A 12,428-nucleotide genomic window follows, 5' to 3' on the forward strand; every position below is an offset into this window, starting at 1 on the left:
AGAAGCCCTCTACTTTCTATATAGTGATCTAATCTATCTGTTACCATCCTCTCCATAGTTTGGCCTAGCTGTGACGTTAATGCTATGGGTCTGTAGCTTGCTGGATCTGACGGGTCTTTGCCAGGTTCGAGTATTGGAACCATAACTGCCTGTTTCCATGTTAGTGGGATTTTTCCTGTATTCCATACTGAACAGTTTTAATACTACATCAATTGTGGTGTCTCTCGTGTGACCTAACATGCTGTAGCATATTCCGTCTTTCCCTGGTGTCGTTTGCCGTGCATTTGATATGGATCTTTTTAATTCAAATAGAGTAAATGGCACGTCCACCTCTCCCCCTGATGTAGACCTTCTTTCCACTATCCCTGGGTTTTGGGTAAGTGTCTGATCTCTGCACTGCTTAGCTGTTGAGGATAGGTTTTCAGTACTGTGGATCTTCACAAAAGTTTTTACGAAAGGTTCTGCTTTTTCTGCATTGCTGATCGCATTTATATTATTGCTACTAACACTTTGAGTTCCAACTCTTTTTTGCTAAGCTTACACTTTGCTCACTATGTTTCCTCTGTGTTAGACATTCTCTTTTCCTTTTTTTTTTTCCATTTTCTTGATCTTACTATGTTCCATACACTCCTATCTCTCTCGCCTTCTTCTTCAAACCCCATCTCACTTCCTGATTCGTCACTTCCTTCTGCCATCTCCTCAAGAGACTACTAAGTAGGTGGTACTGTAATTTGCATAAATTAGACTTGCAGAGTGTGTGAGGTGGTTGGCCAAGCCCCGGCCCGCTAAAATACTGGTTCCAGACTAAAGGGGGTGACGTAGAGCAACCCGTTCACACACACAAACTGTCCAGATCATGCGTTATGGGCCAAAGCTAAAAATTCGTGAGGCGTCTATTTACAGCCTCCTCAACACCTTTCAATGCATGACTCCAGTGAGGACGTGGATTTTTGTCCCCACAATGTTTTTGGTCCCCATGAGATTGCTGTATAAACATGATGATGTCCCCATAAAGTGATACACATACACACACACACACACACACACACACACACACACACACACACATAGAATGAGTCAAGATTCTGCAGTGAAGAGAAAATTACACACTTTACACCCTGCTCCCTATTCCCTACACCCTACACCCTGCTCCCTATTCCCTACACCCTGCACCCTGCTCCCTATTCCCTACACCCTACACCTGCTCCCTATTCCCTACACCCTGCACCCTATTCCCTACACCTGCTCCCTATTCCCTATTCCCTACACCCTACACCCTGCTCCCTATTCCCTACACCTGCTCCCTATTCCCTATTCCCTACACCCTACACCTGCTCCCTATTCCCTATTCCCTACACCTGCTCCCTATTCCCTACACCCTACACCCTGCTCCCTATTCCCTACATCTGCTCCCTATTCCCTACACCCTGCACCCTATTCCCTACACCCTACACCCTGCTCCCTATTCCCTACACCCTACACCCTGCTCCCTATTCCCTACACCCTACACCCTGCTCCCTATTCCCTACACCCTACACCCTGCTCCCTATTCCCTACACCCTACACCCTGCTCCCTATTCCCTACACCTGCTCCCTATTCCCTACACCTGCTCCCTATTCCCTATTCCCTACACCTGCTCCCTATTCCCTACACCTGCTCCCTATTCCCTACACCCTGCTCCCTATTCCCTACACCTGCTCCCTATTCCCTACACCCTACACCCTGCTCCCTATTCCCTATTCCCTACACCTGCTCCCTATTCCCTACACCCTACACCCTGCTCCCTATTCCCTATTCCCTACACCTGCTCCCTATTCCCTATTCCCTACACCTGCTCCCTATTCCCTACACCTGCTCCCTATTCCCTACACCCTGCTCCCTATTCCCTACACCTGCTCCCTATTCCCTACACCCTACACCCTGCTCCCTATTCCCTATTCCCTACACCTGCTCCCTATTCCCTACACCCTACACCCTGCTCCCTATTCCCTATTCCCTACACCTGCTCCCTATTCCCTATTCCCTACACCTGCTCCCTATTCCCTACACCCTGCTCCCTATTCCCTACACCTGCTCCCTATTCCCTACACCCTACACCCTGCTCCCTATTCCCTATTCCCTACACCTGCTCCCTATTCCCTACACCCTGCACCCTATTCCCTACACCCTACACCCTGCACCCTATTCCCTACACCCTGCTCCCTATTCCCTACACCCTACACCCTGCTCCCTATTCCCTACACCCTACACCCTGCTCCCTATTCCCTATTCCCTACACCTGCTCCCTATTCCCTACACCCTACACCCTGCTCCCTATTCCCTATTCCCTACACCTGCTCCCTATTCCCTACACCCTGCACCCTATTCCCTACACCCTACACCCTGCACCCTATTCCCTACACCTGCTCCCTATTCCCTACACCCTACACCCTGCTCCCTATTCCCTACACCCTGCACCCTGCTCCCTATTCCCTACACCCTACACCTGCTCCCTATTCCCTACACCCTGCACCCTATTCCCTACACCTGCTCCCTATTCCCTATTCCCTACACCCTACACCCTGCTCCCTATTCCCTACACCTGCTCCCTATTCCCTATTCCCTACACCCTACACCTGCTCCCTATTCCCTATTCCCTACACCTGCTCCCTATTCCCTACACCCTACACCCTGCTCCCTATTCCCTACATCTGCTCCCTATTCCCTACACCCTGCACCCTATTCCCTACACCCTACACCCTGCTCCCTATTCCCTACACCCTACACCCTGCTCCCTATTCCCTACACCCTACACCCTGCTCCCTATTCCCTACACCCTACACCCTGCTCCCTATTCCCTACACCCTACACCCTGCTCCCTATTCCCTACACCTGCTCCCTATTCCCTACACCTGCTCCCTATTCCCTATTCCCTACACCTGCTCCCTATTCCCTACACCTGCTCCCTATTCCCTACACCCTGCTCCCTATTCCCTACACCTGCTCCCTATTCCCTACACCCTACACCCTGCTCCCTATTCCCTATTCCCTACACCTGCTCCCTATTCCCTACACCCTACACCCTGCTCCCTATTCCCTATTCCCTACACCTGCTCCCTATTCCCTATTCCCTACACCTGCTCCCTATTCCCTACACCTGCTCCCTATTCCCTACACCCTGCTCCCTATTCCCTACACCTGCTCCCTATTCCCTACACCCTACACCCTGCTCCCTATTCCCTATTCCCTACACCTGCTCCCTATTCCCTACACCCTACACCCTGCTCCCTATTCCCTATTCCCTACACCTGCTCCCTATTCCCTATTCCCTACACCTGCTCCCTATTCCCTACACCCTGCTCCCTATTCCCTACACCTGCTCCCTATTCCCTACACCCTACACCCTGCTCCCTATTCCCTATTCCCTACACCTGCTCCCTATTCCCTACACCCTGCACCCTATTCCCTACACCCTACACCCTGCACCCTATTCCCTACACCCTGCTCCCTATTCCCTACACCCTACACCCTGCTCCCTATTCCCTACACCCTACACCCTGCACCCTATTCCCTACACCCTACACCCTGCACCCTATTCCCTACACCCTACACCTGCTCCCTATTCCCTACACCCTGCACCCTGCTCCCTATTCCCTACACCCTACACCCTGCTCCCTATTCCCTATTCCCTACACCTGCTCCCTATTCCCTATTCCCTACACCTGCTCCCTATTCCCTACATCCTACACCCTGCTCCCTATTCCCTACACCCTGCACCCTATTCCCTACACCCTACACCTGCTCCCTATTCCCTACACCCTGCACCCTGCTCCCTATTCCCTACACCCTACACCCTGCACCCTATTCCCTACACCCTACACCCTGCACCCTATTCCCTACACCCTACACCTGCTCCCTATTCCCTACACCCTACACCCTGCACCCTATTCCCTACACCCTACACCCTGCACCCTATTCCCTACACCCTACACCTGCTCCCTATTCCCTACACCCTGCACCCTATTCCCTACACCCTACACCCTGCTCCCTATTCCCTACACCCTGCACCCTATTCCCTACACCCTACACCCTGCACCCTATTCCCTACACCCTGCACCCTATTCCCTACACCCTACACCCTGCACCCTATTCCCTACACCCTACACCTGCTCCCTATTCCCTACACCCTGCACCCTGCTCCCTATTCCCTACACCCTACACCCTGCTCCCTATTCCCTATTCCCTACACCTGCTCCCTATTCCCTATTCCCTACACCTGCTCCCTATTCCTTACACCCTACACCCTGCTCCCTATTCCCTACACCCTGCTCCCTATTCCCTACACCCTACACCCTGCTCCCTATTCCCTACACCCTACACCTGCTCCCTATTCCCTACACCCTGCACCCTGCTCCCTATTCTCTACACCCTACACCCTGCACCCTATTCCCTACACCCTGCACCCTGCTCCCTATTCCCTACACCCTGCACCCTGCTCCCTATACCCTACACCCTGCACCCTATTCCCTACACCCTACACCCTGCTCCCTATTCCCTACACCCTACACCCTGCTCCCTACAAGGTTAAGTGGAGAGTATCTAGTGCACACTGCACTGCATTTGCATCATGTCCACAATACACAATAGTAGAATAACTCACTCACTCATTCAGGTGTATAATATTAATTAGTAACTAAATTACATAATGAATACCCTGATGTAACTGTAACCAATCAGAGCACAGTCCCCGCCCCTAATGTAACTGTAACCTATTAAAGCATAGTTCCTTCCCAAAAACCGTGGTAACTAACTCACAGTTCCCGCCCCCACTGTCAGGAACTACAGCCAATCAGAGCTCAGTTCCATGTCCTAACATATTTGATTGGATATTTGTGCTGTAAAATTGTTGACTTGCCTTCACTGGACGTCTGCTGATTCTGGACCTGATGCTAAGGATGAGGAGGATGTTGATGATGATGATGATGATGATGATGATGATGATGGTGACGTTCAGCTTTAGGAGGAAGAGGAGGCTGAATATCTGCACTTTTCTCTCCCAAACCATACAGACTGACTTTTGACTGAACAACAAACACAAATCAATTATTGTGTGTGTGTGTGTGTGTGTGTGTGTGTGTGTGTGTGTGTGTGTGTGTGTGTGTGTGTGTGTGTGTGTTCATGTGCCCTACATAGTGAACATGAAGGGGGATTGTGACACACCCTCAACTTCGTCCTCAGGATGTTGGCATGAACTCCATTATCACTGACTTTAACAACGACGTTACAGTCAGACACAACGGGGCGCAGGAACGTGGGGTTTATCTGGATGTTCAGCTTCTTCCTGAGGTCCACCATATACCTAGACATACACACGCACACACACACACACACACACACACACACACACACACACACACACACACCACCTAGAGTTAATCATCATACACTGATTCATGTTGTATCTCTGACTGATCCTCCACAATCCAGTTTAACAACACTAGACTACACCAATAAATAAATGCTACAGGTGAACTGCTCTCCCATTGGTCATCACACTGTATAACGCCACCCCTTCCTGGAGGGCGGAGACTTCAGAAATCTAGTTCTAGTGTAAACACTTAGAGTCTAATAGTATAGTATATCCCCTATATAGTATCGTACTATCGTATTCTTATCTTATAATAATAATAATAATAATAATAATAATAATAATAATAATAATAATAATAAAAGCTTTGTTATGTTTATATAACCCAGTGTATAGACTCTCTATATAACAAAGCTTATATTATTATTATAATAATAATATAAACAGGAGCCCAACAGGGGCAGCTTGGCGGTGCTGGGGTTTGAACTCATGACCTTCTGATCAGTAGACCAACATATTAACAACTGAGCTTGAAGGAAAAGACAAATTATTTAATATTACTATCATTAACTTAGTTATTTGGGGAAATTACTACATTTACGCAGAGGTGTTACACCGTTCACAGCCAATACACCACAACACCACCAGAGGGCAACTTCACTACAATTCTAGGGCTTCTTCTGTTATTATTTCTATTTCCTGTTTCAATATATAAAGACATAGACACAAAGGCTGCATCCGAAATCATATACTATAACAGTACCTACTGCATTTGATTCAGTGCCTACTGCTCAGCTATTGATACTGTATTTACTGATCAGTATGTGTGTAGTATGAATACAATCTGGACATACTACATCCCCCATGTTGGCATTGTCAGAGCTGATGCAGCTCTTCCATGCCAGTTCCGCTGCATTATGGGATAGCGGAGTATCGACAGTGTCCACTGGATCCATACTGCAGAACTGAGGCAGAAGCAGTAGGTCATCAGGGTATTTCTTGCCTACTGTTGTATGAATACTGAGAATCCAGACATACTACTCCTTTGGTGTACTGCTTTTCACCTACTGTGTGGTAGTAGAGATATCTGGATGCAGTCACAGACTCATTGCAAAGCCATACTTTTTTCCCCAGTACATTTCTCATAAGTTTAAAGCCTTTGTTATCCTGAGCGAACCTTTGCATATTAACTTAGATTTGATATTTTCATCTGTAGGTACAAAACCTGTCTTGGTTGTGTACATACTCATATCTCTGTCTCTACTCTGATTCTTGAAATTGTGATTTGAACTATTGTGTGTGTTTTAGATTGAGTGTTAGTTTGATGTGTTTGACGGTAGAGTATCTGGCCACTTTATGTCCCAGGGCACCCTCATGTCTATGTTACTTTTTGGCTCTCCCTTTTAGTGATGCTGTCATAGCAATTCTTGCTGGAGTTCCTGCTTGCACTCTGCACGTAAAGTACATTGTCCTTAACCATTATGGGACAATAAATATACCTAATACTCTCTCTTTCTATCTCTGTCTCTCACTCACTTGCTCGTCGAGCTACACATGATAGTCCTGAAATACAATGATCCTGACCTCTTCTGGTCTCCAGACCTGCATGATCCATCCTGATCCATGCCCTACTTCCGGTTGAGTTCTCATCTACTGGAAATCATCTGCTGCTGATGAGGATGGCCCCACATGGTGCAGCCTAAAGATCATTGAATTTTTGAGGATGGTACCGCTGAAAAACCATGAAGATGCTTTGGACCTTAATTCATATGAACATTTATGATATGATGCTCAGGACTACACTTGCTATGATAGCTTTAGGATTGCAATTGCCACATGTGAAAACTATAATGAATTTCCTGCTTACACAACCGTGCACATGTAGTACACAGATATAGAAGGGATTTATCAGTCCATACAGGATTTTATGGTGGATTTTTTTGTGATTGTCGCAACCAGAAATTCTTGACTTTGCTGCGGCTTTTAAAAAAAATATGTGATGCAATTTGCGGAGGATTTTTGTGCGTTGTGTGTCGTGATGATGTCACGTGGCACATTATGATGACATCAACCTGTGGTAATCTGTGGTAATTTAGAAAAATTACCTCCTGCAAATATTCTGGAGTTTTCTTGACTTTACATTCATTTCTGCAATCGCTATACTGGAGGGACTGTGTATTGATTACCGAGGCCTTAACAAGGTCACTGTGAAGTACAGGAACATGCTTTCTCTAGAGCTGGCAGCCCTTGAACAGGTAAGAGGCACCCTGTAGAACCCTGTATGTATGAAGGTGGGTGGAACAGAGGACTCGGGAGACAGGCGGAGTTTGACTCCATCAGCTCTGTCCCTCTCTCAGGTTCCCAGTGTTCACGGTGAAAGACAAACAAAACACAGATAATGAAACTGATTGATAATTATCATGGAAGCTGATTCTTTAGAAAATGAATTAGGGGCTGCCTGTGACAACTACATTGTAATCTGGCAGAAAGGCACCCTGCTCCTTCTCCAGAAAGTAACTGCAGCAGAGCAAAATTACAACAGGGGAAGCAGACAGCTATTCACTAACAAAGCTGCTTTAAAAGAATGGCATCTCTGGCTAAATGTGCAACTTTCTTTTTTTTTATCCTGACCAACCGTCAAAACCTTGAATATGTCAAATCTGCAAAATGGCTCAACTCCTATCAAGCCAGATTTTTTTGGCAGATTCAATTTTACCCAGACCTACAAAGCAGTTTATAGAATATTAAAGCCAATGCCTTGTCTCATTTATATGAAAATCCCCTGGAGAAAAATCCCTCCCAACACAATTCTCCCTGAGTCCTGTATGGAAGCACCTGTACACTGGGAGATGATGGATGACATCATTTGGGACCAAAGCAGCGAATGTTCCCCCCCTGAATGTCAACCCACATAAACCTATGTACCTCACATGTCTTTTGATGGGTCCACACAGTTCAGGACACCCAGATACTCAAAAGACCACCAGGTTAGTGGAGAACAAATTCTTGTGGAGAAATATGTTAGAGAATGTTTAGTCTGTGCCCAGTCCTGCACATACAGCATCCACCCACAGGCATTTTTGAACAATTCCCCAATGTCTCACACAAAGCACAATACACCACCACGCCACCAGAGGGCAACCTCACAACATTTTAGGACTTATGTTATCATATCTATTTCCTGTACAGTTTACCCCAGTACATTCTCATAAGTTCTAAGCCTAAACCCTTGAAAATAATCCTTGCTTTGGTTTCTGGAATGCACCTCGTCTTGGTCTGTTGTGATCATGGTGTACCTACCACTGCCAGTGTCACTACACTGATTCTTGAAATTCTGATTTTGATTACGTTCGCCTGTGAACTATTGTGTACGACCTGGGTCGGCCTTTAGAATACAGTTGTTGGATTTGCTTTTATTATTATAACAATAATAAACAATTTTACATGATTTTTTTCTGTCAGCTAAGAAAGCAAAATATAACATTAGTATCGAAGACCACGGAAACCAACAGTGGTGGATGACAGAAGAATTATTTTCCTGGTGAAGAAAAAGCCTTCACAGCAGTTGTCCAGATGAAGAACACCCTCCAGACTGTAGCCTTATCTCTCAACAATCAAGACTGACTTACCACAAGATGTAAGCTATCAGTAAGCCTCAAAAACAGGAAGGCCAGATTAGAGTTGGTGATAAAAAAACATCAAAAAAAAAAAAGCCCCTAAAGTTCTGAAAGAGATGAGACAAAGACCAATGTGTGCCATAATGATGGTAAGAGAAGAATATAGAGAAGGGAAAGAATTGCTCATGATCTGAAGTATACCACCTCGTCTTATGGCATGGGCATGTATGGCTGTCAATGGAGCTGGTTCCCTTGTATGCTTTCCATTGTATGATGCTGTACATTTCAACAAAAGAAGCAAGATTCTGAAGTCTATAGGGATATATCGTAGTTTCCAAACCTTTTGGGCAAACAACCACAAAAGGACATGAATTTTTGGCGACCCCAAGCCTTGACCACGCTACATTTGTAAACATTTTGAGTTAAATATAGGATTATTATATGTATTATGTGTATATGCATGTGTAAGATAAGTGACTAAAACCCAAAGGAACGTTCCTTTCACCTACTAGCAGTGTAGTGGGATGGAAAACAGAGGACCCTGGTTTATACTTGGCACATGATACTGTCTGTCTTCCCTGTCCAACAGCCTTCCAAGTCCAACTGTAAAATGTTTACAGTGTTCATGCGTATCAAAGTTAAACACACTGACATCTCTGTATTTCTTAAAAAATTTCCACCTCCATCTCCGCATGAGCTACATTTCAAATAAAAATCTCTTACCTTATATTCAAAAGTAGCCTATTTACTAATCTAGAATATCCAGAAGACTAGTATTCAAAACAGATCTTCCAGTGGGTTTGAAGGTGACGTGAGATTTTTAAAATTGAAACACTAACAGTAACAGGAAAAGCAGATAGTGTTATTCAATAACCTTCTAGAAAAGTCAGATAAAGGATGCGATTTGAGACACAACACCCGTGTGATTAGTGGATGTAGATGGACTGAATTACACAAGTGCAGCGTGTCAGTATGGTCAAAAAGACTCAAATATGGTGACCCAAAAAAATTATCTGGACTCTTGAGTCACACGTACAAATGTATAAATTACACTGCATTAGAAAACATGTCTGACTAAGTGGCATTGAGTTTTAAAGACAAATATCACAAGCACACTTTTCAAGAACATTTCCTATAAAATAGATGGATATCTTAAAAAAATATCAAAATAATAGATGTACTGTTCACAATTAGACAAATGTATTTGTACACTCAGTGGTTTAATTAAAGAACACAGTTACTGTTAGATTATGGAAATCTAACAGTTACAATGTTGCAGTTTTTAGTTTGCCTTCCTTTGTTTCACAGAACTTCTTAAAAAGGTCTAGGTTCAGTTCATCCTTATAAGAGCATCAACAATCTGCTCATTTCTTCTCCACTCATTTCATCTCCACTCATTTCTTCTCCACTCATTTCATCTCCACTCATTTCTTCTCCACTCATTTCTTCTCCACTCATTTCATCTCCACTCATTTCTTCTCCACTCATTTCATCTCCACTCATTTCTTCTCCACTCATTTCTTCTCCACTCATTTCTTCTCCACTGATTCTTCTTCTCCACTGATTCTTCTTCTCCACTCATTTCATCTCCACTCATTTCTTCTCCACTCATTTCATCTCCACTCATTTCTTCTCCACTCATTTCTTCTCCACTCATTTCTTCTCCACTCATTTCTTCTTCTCCACTGATTCTTCTCCACATCCCATAGATGCCCTATAGGCTTTAGGTAAGGATTATTATTTAGATATTTTTAAACATAACCATCTAATTTTTTTAGGAAATGTGCGTGAAAAGTGTACTTGTGGTATTTTTAGCCGCTTTTCCACCGAAATTACCCGGAACAATTAATCCCAGGAACTTTTTTCAAGGGACCATTTGGTTCCTCCAGACCTTTTGTTGTCTGCATTTCCATCGCGGTCTACAGTACCGTGAAGATTAGGCAAATTAGTCCGGTGACGTATGACGAGGATATGAAGCCTCGAAGTATGCTACAATGTACAATGAAGCTGATTATTGACACAAAGTAAGCTGATTTTAATGATGTAATAATGTAAAATGTTCTCTCAGCTCATAAAAACACACGGCAGGCTCTGATTGAAACACAAACCTTTGAACAGTAACGAAAGAGTTTGCTGCACTGAAACCGGTGGTCTAGTGGTCAGGATTCAGCAATCTCATTGTCGCGGTCCGGTCACGGAATCAAATTTATTTATTTAATCTTTGGATAAAGGTTCGCGTTTTAAAGACGAACAGTCTATTTTCTGAAATCCGATAACGACACTTCAACAATAAGAAGCATGGAGGAGATTCGAGCTGTGCTGCTGTTGATTGTGACGCAATGCTTTGTTAACGAGGTAATTGAGAAAACGCTGGAAAAGAGACGAGCAGTGATAGCAAAGCTAATTCAGAATGCTCGTAATGCTGGGCTTAAAGTAAACAAACGGATTTGATCAGTTATTGCTGAGATGACTGAGACGAACACATGCACGAGGTTCACTCTGCAATGTTTTCCTGTATGAACAACGCCCAGCTCGATTAACCCACTTAATAATTTTAAGGTTACTCCGTTGTGTTTATTTGAGTCGCAGTAAACTGTTACTGAACGCACCACAACAGACTTTTAAAAATGCTGGTTGAAAAAAGAAGGCTGAGTGCACTCAACCAATCAGCATGTTCACCCCCCAAGTCCCACTCCCCAAAGTTCCTGGCTTTTGAAAAAGTACTAGGTCCTGAGTAGGGACTTTGCGTGGGCTAAATATTTTACCCGGAACTTAATTTAGACCAGTATACGCTGGCCGAGAAGTGCAAAACAAAACACAAATATGAAAACAAAGCAACAAATCCAAAAACAAAACAACAAATTATAGACACAATAACAAATCCGAAAACACACGAACAAATGCGAACTGTGGTGAACAGAAAAGTGGGTACAACACATGAAACCTTGAGGTGGATGAGCTACAGCAGAAGACCACATCAGGTTTCACTCCCGTCAGTCAAGAACAAGAATCTGAGTCAGTAATGAGCGTAGACTCACCCACACTGAGCCGCTGAAGACTGTAAAAAGACCAGGTGATTTTTTAAAATCTTAAATTGTCCCATTTTGCGTGATTTTTTACTACTTTTTTTGCATTTGGATTGTGTCCTGTTTGTGTTTCTCAATAAAACCGGTTTTTACATCCAAAACAAGCCTGATTCCTGACATCACGATGTATTCCTGTATTGTTTAGACCCAGAATACCAGATGAAGGTCATAGACCCCAGTTTAAATGTCTCCATTTCAAGCCTCTATACTGAAAAACTAGTCACAGACAGCTTTATCCTAAACTGTGATCCTAAATATAACTGCTACGCTGAGAAGAGTAATCAGGTATTGGGTTGTTTTTTCAGTGAGGTAACTGAGTGGGTCTCACATTTTTATTCTAATCACTGTTTTCCTGTGAATAATTATCTATAGATAAC

Source organism: Ictalurus punctatus, chromosome 22, assembly GCF_001660625.3.
Source record: "Ictalurus punctatus breed USDA103 chromosome 22, Coco_2.0, whole genome shotgun sequence".
Classification (NCBI taxonomy): Eukaryota; Metazoa; Chordata; class Actinopteri; order Siluriformes; family Ictaluridae; genus Ictalurus; species Ictalurus punctatus.